Raw genomic sequence first — 10376 nt, 5'->3', positions numbered from 1 at the left:
CGTTTTTGCAGGGCAAATATGGCTGAAAAAGTTTTCATGTGTCAGGATGCATTTGGAGAGCCATAATGGTACCAAAACAGATGAAAGCCCCAACATGAGACACCATTTTGGAAAGTACACCCCTTGGAGAGTTTAGCAACGTGTAATTTGTGTATTTTCCCCAACAGGTGTTTGATTCAATTAGGCCCCAAAAGGGAAAAAAGGTGAAAATTTTTTTGTAAGCCACAAGGGATAAAAGATGAAACAACCCCATAAATGTGTAAAACTATTTCTCCTAAGCACAGAACTGCACCACTTTTGCATATAAAGTGTTGTATGGGTACACAGTAGGGCTCAGAAGGGAAAGAGGGGCTTTGGCCTTTTAGAAGCCAGATTTGACAATCATCCTTTACATGTGTCAGGATGCATTTGGAGAGCCCTAGTGGTACCAAAACAGAGGAGAACCCCAACAAGTGTCACCATTTTGGAAAGTGCACCCTTTGGAGAATTCAGCAAGGTGTAATATGTGTATTTTCCCCTACAGGTGTTTGCTTCAATTAGGTCCCTAAAAGCAAAAAGATGAACATTTTCCCAAAAAAGTCACTTTTACGGCTAATTTTTGTATCCCATAAGGCATTAAAGATGAAACAACCCCAAAAAATGTGTACTAGCATTTCTCCCGAGTATAAAATTGCCCCACACATGCAAATAAAATGTTGTATGGGTACGCAGTGAAGCTCAGAAGGGAAAGAGGGGCGTTGGCCTTTTAGAAGCCAAATTTGACAGACATCCTTTACATATGTCAGGATGCATTTAGAGAGCTGTAGTGGTACCAAAACAGAGCGGAACCCCAACAAGTATCACCATTTTGGAAAGCACACCCCTTAGAGAATTTAGCAAGGTGTAATATGTGTATTTGTCCGTAAAGGTGTTTGATTTAATTAGGACTTAAATAGATAAAAGGTGAAAATTTTCTTATAAAGGTCATTTTACTCCTAATTTTATATAGCCACAAGGGATAAAAAAATGTAATAACCCCCCAAAATGTGTAAACCTATTTCTCTCAAGTGTAGAAGTACCCCACATGTGTATATAAAATGTTGTATGGGCGCACAGTAAAAGGGGGATGTTTGCCTTTTAGAAGCCAAATTTGACAGAAATGTTTGACATGCATTTGGAGAACCCTAGTGGTATAAAACAGAGAAGAATCCGAAAAGTGACCCTAATTTTTGAATGCACACCCCTTAGAGAATTTTGCAATGTGTAATATATGTATTTTCCCCTACAGGTGAATGATCCAATTAGGCCCTAATCATTAAAAAGGTGAAAATGTTCCTATAAATGTCACTTTACCCCTAATTTATGTAAGCCACAAGGGATAATATATTAAATAACCCCGAAAAAGGTGTAAAACTATTTCTCCCGAGTGGAGAAATTTTAGAGGCCAAATTTGCAAGAAATCCTTCACATGTGTCAGGATACATTTGGGGAGCCGTAGTGGTACCAAAGCAGAGGAAAACCCGAAAAGTGACCCTAATTGTTTAATGTACACCCCTTGGGGAATTTAGCAAGGTGTAATATGTGGTGTAGTGTAATACACGTGGTGAAATGAGCATTTTGAACATATAGGTGGTTTCCAAATATGATGTGCAATGGAGTCCAAGATGGAAATTGCAATTATTTCTGGAAAGTTCAGTGCCCGTTATGTGGCGCCCCTTATGAAATAATGGAGGGGTATAGGGAGCAACGGGACATAACAGTTGTTACAATTATTCATTTTACCGAAATTAATTCACAACAGGTTGGGCGTGAATTGTGAATGTCTAGTGTATAAGGAGGTAGAATATACCAGGGGATCAACTAAACTTTTTTCACTCTGGAGTTGTCGCAGGTCTCTTAGTAGTATGTAGTGTCCATCCTAACTCCTCTTTTGGAACAGACTCTTTATTGACTCCTACGTTTAGAAGCAGCAGAATTCACCGGGAAAATGCTGTCCTGGCAAAACACAGGAACATCTAAACCAGAGGTACTGGGGCCCCGTCCTTGTCCCAATATTAGTTTCCTAATATCTTCCTCTTGAAAACGGAGAAATGATACGGCAGGACCTGCACATTGGAACAGCACGTAAGAGTTGTACAGTATAATCTGTACAATGTGCACGGCCAGCGCTTTTGTACCATATCTTCGTTTTCTGTAGGGAAATTATCGCCAAGTGTTGCTCTTATTCACCTTAGCGATGCCCATTGTGACGAATATTGCTGCTTTTGGCTGGACCAAATCGACCAGCCAATAGTGGCAAACATGGACAGAGGGGGGCAACAAAACCCCTCTGGACCGCAAGGCAAAATTGGTGGCTGTCAGGAACAGCCGCCACCCTGGCCCGATCACCGTGTCTACAGACATGGTGATCGGTATTGCTGACGTCATAAGTAAATTCGCTGCTATTGGCTGGTCTGAATTGATGAGCCAATAGCAGCGATAATAAACTGGGGGTGTGTGGGGGGGACGTAACCCTTCTGGTCCATGGGGCAGGATGGATGGCTGTCAGGAACAGCCGCCGTCTTACCCCGATCACTGTGTATGACCGGTGTTGGAAAGTCACTACCCGCCGCACCGCTCTATAACAACGCTTGTTGGGAATAGGCTATACAATCTTTATTTTTTAAGCAATTTAGACAAATAAGGGCTTATTTTTTGCGAGACGAGATGCACTGTAAAAAAAACCTTTATTTTAGAGGGTGTTTAGCTTATCGAAGCAATTTTATTAACTTTTTACGTGTGGAGGAAAATAAAATCATCAATTCTTGTTTTGTATTTTTAGCATTATTTTGGGGGGGGGGGGGTGTTCACTGTAGCATAACAATAATATATTATCTTTATTCTACGGATCACTACGATTACGGTGATACCTCATTTATATAGTTTTATTTATATTTGTCCAATTTTATTGAAGGAAAACTAGAATAGAAAAAATTGCATTCGTTTTAGTATTGCCATTTTTATAGCGGCATAACTATAGTATTTTTTGGTTCACGGAGCTGGTTGTAAGCTTATTTTTTGCGTGACAAGTTGTTCTTTTTATTGGTATCATTTTGGTGCTTGTAACTTTTTCGGATCACTTTTTAGAACATTTTTTGTAAAGCAATTTGATAAAAAGTTTAAATTTTTGGCAAGTTTTTGGCGTTTTTTTTCTACCACGTTCACCGAGCGGGTCCAATTATGATTAGGATTTATTGTACAGATTTTCACGGACGCAGCGATACCAAATAAGTGGGGTTTTTTCGTGATTTAGTGTTTTTTATACTTTATTACTTGTGTAAAGGGAAATGTGGTGTTTGGGGGGACTTTCACTTTCTTTTATTATTTATTTTTATTGTAAAAAACCTTTATTTATTTTTACTTTTTTTACATTTACTGACATCTTAGCTTGAACAAGTGATCTTATGATCACTTGTTCAAGCTTTTTTACAGGTTACACAGTGCAATACAGATGTATTGCACTGTGTAATGTAAGACACTGAGCATGCTGCGCATGCCCAGTGTCTTACAGCTGGGTCCTGCCAGAAGGCAGGGACCCAGCTTCCGGTGCCCGGGCCCCCCCCCCGGTAAGCGCCGCGGGGGGGGGTCCGATTCACCTTTAACTTAACTTCAAATGCCTCTAACACGCCGCGGTCAGCGCGACCGCGGCATGTTAGGGGTTAACACCCGCGATCGGAGAAATCTCCGATCGCGGGTGTTAGAGGCGGGTGTCAGCTATAATATATAGCCGACACCCGCAGCTTCTGGCGCCGGCTCCGTTCAGGAGCCGGCGCCAGAAGCTTGACGTAATAGTACTGCATTTTGCGGGAACGCACCTCCCGCGATGCAGTACTATTACGTCAAATGTCGGGAAGGGGTTAAAATGAGGTCATTTATCAGGGTTTATTATAAAGATCTTTCAAAGCCACTTGATTGACCAAATTTGAGCTGGTCCCCTTTAAATTCCAACATAAAGATGATATATGGCAAATGTTAGTTATTAAAGTGTAACAAACCCTAAAATAAGTATGACCCCTCTTCATACCTCAAGGACATTAGCTGCTGGCACCAAGTGCTGGGGGAAAACCTTCCATACCGACTCAGGTCTTCACCCCATGAGGGGATTGAGGGGTGGTGATCCATTGCTGACAGCTTGGAGTTTCTCTAAGACTTTGAGGCCTATCACGGAGCAATCTGAACTGAACTTTACTGGAGGCAGTATATTGTATTAGGGATGAGATGACATTGGGATAAAAAAAAAAAAATTGAAAAAAGTGAAAAATAAAATAGTTATGGCTTTTGAAAAGAGGGCAGCAATAGACTGAAAATGCAAAAAAGGAACAAGGACATCAGTGATAAGGGCTTAAGCAGTTCGTGTAAATCAACTTTGTGTCCCATTCTCTGCTGACAACTGAGAGATATGGAACCTGATAACGTTTCTAATAAATGCTTTACAGTCTTTGGCTGGTCTTATTTCCTTAGAGCTGAAATCAGAAGTAAAATATGTTTTAGGTAATGAAAATATTAACCTTTATCCTCATTCCCTTATCTCTATGCAGTGTAAAAGGTACAGCACTCACTACAGGAGAAAGACGCAGCAGAAAAGGGGCACAGAGAAGCTGCTTGACTTAGTAAACTTTGAAATATACTTAAGTGCCCAATTAATTTCTGCCAAAAAAAAATAAAAAAGGTTTAAAGTCTCCTTTGTACAAGCCAATTTTTCTCAGCACAATTTTTGTGCTGATAAATGCCTATTCCGCTTATACGTCAAATATTATTATATAAATTATTTGTCCATCAAATCTGTCCAGGGACTGATTTTTTTTCCACTGGAAGTAAACCATGAAGCTTCCTGTAGGACGTCAGCAAGCAGAGATCTAGAAAACTGAAGTGAAGTGCTACTGAAAGTATTTTGGAAAATGGTATAAACTTAATTACACAAACAATAGGAATTATTTGCTGAAAGAGGACAACCCCTTTAAGTAAAGACATTTGCCACAAAAACAGATACACAGTTAAAAATAAAATAAGTATACACACACATTAAACAGACACCTGTGTATTTGTTATCTAAACCATTCTGCAATTTTATTGATTTTGTGGAGTTCACATATTTTGTACAGCAAACACTGTAGGCCTCGAGAAGCTGCAGCTATATTGTTTAAAATAGCAGCAAGATATCTTTTAGTATCAGAGAATCTGGACAATAAATAGTCTGTCTCTTTGGATGTAAATGCTCAACATGACAACCTGCTGCAGCTTCGTATTGTGATTGCTATTTTACAGAGCTTATACACAAAAATATATATGCAATCTTTTTGTCTATATTTATACAAATACAACAGTAGTTTGTGAATACATTGTAAGTACATTTACATGATAAGCAACACAAATTCCCATATCTCTTGATAACTTTTTTTTAATGCAAGATACAATAAAACTCAGTCTGGAATGCAATTTCTTCCACTTTGACTTTTAAAACCTTTTATTGTATAAACTACATTTTTAAGCACTTGTAAATCTAAACATTTTGTCCAAACTGATAGACAAATATCCTTTTATCAAGAAGTCAGAAGAGATTTAATCGGTTTTCCAAAAAAAAAAAAAAAAAAAAACAGTTTCAAAAGTAATACAGAAATATAAATGCCAATTCCTAATATACAGTGTGATCTTCACTCTACACTATATATTATGCCCATTTTATTCATTGTATATTTTATTACATGAACAAAAATCTGGGTGCCTTTGAGGAAAAAAAAAATAATAAAATCGGCATGTTCACTGCTTTTTCTTTTTTTTTTTTACTTTTTTTTTTTTTTTTTCCGCAAGTGCATATTAATACGCTGTGGTGTTGTACAAAGTTCAATAAAAGGGTAAACTAGATCACAGTATAAAAATATATCATACAACTATTGCTATAATAAAATAGTCCTTTTCTATGGTAAAAATACATCTGTAAGTGACAGGAAGGTTGTAGCACCATTAAAGAACGGTTTCCCTAGTTACATTAGCAGCATGATGATCCAATAGAACAATATTGCAGGAGTGTTTCTGAGAAGATAAACATTCATTCGGGTTGGATTGTACCACTGAAGCTTACACTGAAAAGTGTTTACACATAAGTAACAGTATGATCACTTCCATGGCAAGAGAACCTATCAAGACACATTGCCTTCGACATAGGCAAAACAAAAAGACGGCCATTTTGAGACCACTGGAATTAAGACAGCCCTTTTGTCTGGTAGTTAGCAACAAAAGTCAATTGGTGTCAAGAAAAACAAATGTACGTACCAATGGACAAGCACATGGTGACTACATAATATACAAGGTTATGTCCTGTTATGCCCATCTTAATAGTTGGCCATGTACAGATATGTTTTAATAGATTAAAGGATTTTAACATAATTTTCTGTAATGAGATGTCTATCCTATATATGTTGCCATCCAGTGGTTGTGTATTGTGCCCTATCAAAGGTTGTGCTAGTTTGGCTTCAGAGGTAAATTGAGTCCACAACTGAATTTGAGCAAAAGGTGAGGAAACATGCACATGGCACATATTGTTATATGGGATACAAACACCGGTCCCATGGATGTCAATTTTAAAAGACTGCCCTGGCCCTAAAGAAGAGCATGAACAGGGCCTAGAGAACATTAAGAGCTTTCAGTATTCTTGAACTTTTTAGAATAGCCTTCGAAAAATAAGTGCATACATAGGTGGGGCAGGAAGATTGTGGACACAGGTTCCACTATCAATATTCTCGTAGTGGAATGGTCTGAGGTCATCACTGGCGGACTACAGCTTTGTTCCTTTCCTTTATCATAACACCATGAGGTGCCTCCTAAAATCTCTGCGCTTGTCATTGTAGGGTGATAAGCACCCGCCATGCTGAATTTCAACAGATTTAACTTTGTGTTTTATACAATTCTGGGAGATGCTGGAATCCATCCAATTACTAATTTGTTATGCCAAACATGCACGTTTTTGAGGAATTTAGGAAAGATACCAATATTGGTTGACGTGTAAGTACAACAGGTGTCTTGTTGTAATACACCACTGATACCACAGCCACCAGTGGTGGCTAATAAATGTGTTTAAACCCTCACAGCTATGTGTAAAATATTCATTTCCTTTCTGGAATTGTTTGGTATTGAAGATATTTTGAAAAACTGTAAAAACAAAAAATAAGCATACAACATTTGGTTGTGTTTATAGTCTTCATAAAGACTCTGAAAGGGGAAATGTGATTAGAAGAACATGATAGTTTTACACAATGAAGTATTTAAATATATTCATAGAAAAAGGGAAATTCCCATCATAGCTCCAAACTGAGAGGATAAGTAGATCACCTCCAAATCCAGAGATCTCTGTAGGGCCTATAGATCATTTACTTAAAAAGGATTTTCTAAAATACCATCACCAATTTTTATATATATAATATATATATATTATTATTATTTTTTTTTTTTGGAATATGACATATGTAAGTGTATTTTGTGAAAGGTTGGCAAATGTCATCATTTTATTGAATAATTGTATTATGTAAAAAAAAAAATTGTCCAGTTGGGGGGGATGTAGTAGAGCAGCAACTGGGTGCAATTTGAAAAATGATATGCATCCAAAACATTACTACATTCAATCAATTGGCTGTGTGTGCCCATTTATATTGTACTCTGGCTGAAGAAGGCAGCATGTCTTGAAATGTGTAAACCTCATCAGTAACAACTGAAAACAGCGATAACACTTGTGTGACTGGAATCCATTGTGAAATTCTGCAATACCCCACAAGTATCTCTGGCAGCAAAAATAAAGAGAAAAAAACAAATACAGAGACATTGGTTTGTGCAATATAGCAAACTGTTAAGCAAACACTGTAAAATAAAGTTGTACCTGTTCAAAACTAGGGTTTTATCATTTTGTACACAAAGCATTATTACTAAAATCCTACATACTTTATCTAAATGGAAACTGAACACATTATTAAGAAAGTCTATAATAAAAGCATTACCTTAATTTTCTCATAAAATGTTTGTTTTTAGCTTTTTTTTTTTTAAATTTTCCCAAAAAAGTGCTATATCTCAAAATATGTGTAACATAGAGGTCAACCAAGCTTAAATTTTTTTTTTTCTTTACAAAATATTGGCCTATGACACACATCAAGCTAACTAGTAAATGATCCTGAAATAGGTCTTCTTAACATTCATATCTTCAATGCAAACAGCTCTGGCTCATGTATCAGTCAGCATATGTTGACGCCAAAAAAAAAAAAGTTAAAATTAAGTACTGGCTAAATTAACAAATCACTGTAATCCACAAATTAGAGTTTGGACATGCAACACACATAGAATGTACTAAGCTTAGAAGAAAATGTGGTAAAAATAAACAGCATATTTTTGGAAATAACATTAACCCTCTCAGTAATGGACTCATCCAGTGCTCCTATAGGTTTCAGAATGCATATCCAGTACTGAAAGGGACATAAGTGGCCAATAGGTACTGGGTAATAAGGATATGAAGTACAGAATGGGGATGATTATTAAGGTATTAAAAAATAATTGCTTATATATTTGACATTTAGGGTAAGACAACTGTTACATTATAGCTCATTTGAAGCCATGATGACCTAATAAAAAGGTTCAACATATTGTCTTTTTCTGAATGGAATACAATTTTTTTTTAAAGAATAGTGAAAATTTGGCTATTTATTCCTTTAAGGGCATTGGCGCAAGTTTTATATATTTATATATGATACCTATACACAAACATACATACAAAATACACAAGTTCTATATCCAAATAGTAACTGAAAGATAGTATACTATTATAATATAAATATATGGCACTTTTCTTTATCCCCAAAAATCCAATATAAGGCCATGATGCAAGAGATGTGGCAAAATCTTAATTAAGCCTTCATAACAGTGGCATAAATAATTGACTGGTATAAAATGTTAGATGTATTAGGAGGTCTGCCCATTATTTGGATAGAAATAAGGGTCCGTTCACACACATGTTACCAAAAGTTTTCTTTTTTTCTAACCCCAAATCAACAGATGGAAAAACCAATGCAAAGATAATGGTTGAGGCTTATCAATCTGTCAATCTTGAGGCTGGTTGAGGCTTATCAATCTTTGCTAGAATTCTAGACTAATTTACCCCTGAAATAAATTGTGCCACATCTATTAAGGGTTTTAGCACCAGCTGCCCTAGCATGTGCAACAGAAAATTCAGACATAAATTAGATCAACTAATAGCTGGTCTGAAGTAGACTCTACAGTCTTAAAGGACATCTACCAGCAGGATGAAATACTGTATGCAAATGAGCCCAAGGGGCTCCATTAACAGCTATGGAACCTGGAGCCCCTCAGGCTTATTTGTATACAGTCCTTCATCCTAGTGGTAGATGCCCTTTTATCATGCTGGATGATTTATACAGAGTAGTTTAATCTGGCAAGTGTGGAGTCTAACGCTGTACTGTTCTATTCAGACACTTTCAGAAATTTCCCCCAATAAATTTGATTTAAAAAAAAAAAATTATGGCAACTTATATATTTGAACAGACCCTAAATGCAAATGAAGAGAGTCTACATTTCAGAAATATTTGTTATGCTAATCAACCATCTTTGAAGTAAAAAGGCTAAAACACTACACAAGAATAAAATTTTAAAAAACAAAAAATGCAAAGTACAAATCAACGTGTAGTGCAAAAAAAAAAAAATACGAGCACAGGTGATATGAGCACGTATTACTACAAAAAAAAAAAATCTCCTGAAAAATGGTTCCTAACAAATATTTCAGATATTCCCTTCTAGATTTAATTTTTACTTTGAGAATAAAAAGGCAATGTTGAACACCACATGCTCAATGAAAGCCATAAATGTGTTTCATAGAAACTATAGGATGAAGTTTTTAATCCGAGCTGTGCGTGCAATTCATAAGCACAGATTTATTTTTGTTTGTATAATTTTTTTTTGTTTTGTTTTTAACTCTGAAAACACAGACCCAATTTGCATTTTAAAAATACTATATCTACTATATAATGCCTTTAAAAGAAAATACTGTTAAACATACAATGAATATTTACAAGTTACAGAAAAAAAAATAGCTAAAATGTTTTACTAAGAAAATAAAATGGAAACTTTCTTCCCATAAATGTTTATATTTATGCCCTGCCACATTTCATCTGGTATGCATTATTATAACTAATTTATTTTTTTTATATATATATTCATATATATTAACCATGTAACTCTTCGGCTATAGACTTTTTTTTCCCTAATGCCTAACAGATAGCAGAGCATGTTGATGGGGCAAGATAACTGTTACCAAGCAAAGTGGCGTAAGCAATATGCTTTCACACGAGTCCTGAATTAAATCTTGG

This window comes from Engystomops pustulosus, chromosome 5 (assembly GCF_040894005.1).
Source record: "Engystomops pustulosus chromosome 5, aEngPut4.maternal, whole genome shotgun sequence".
NCBI lineage: Eukaryota > Metazoa > Chordata > Amphibia > Anura > Leptodactylidae > Engystomops > Engystomops pustulosus.
Note: the sequence above shows the minus strand (reverse complement) of the source record.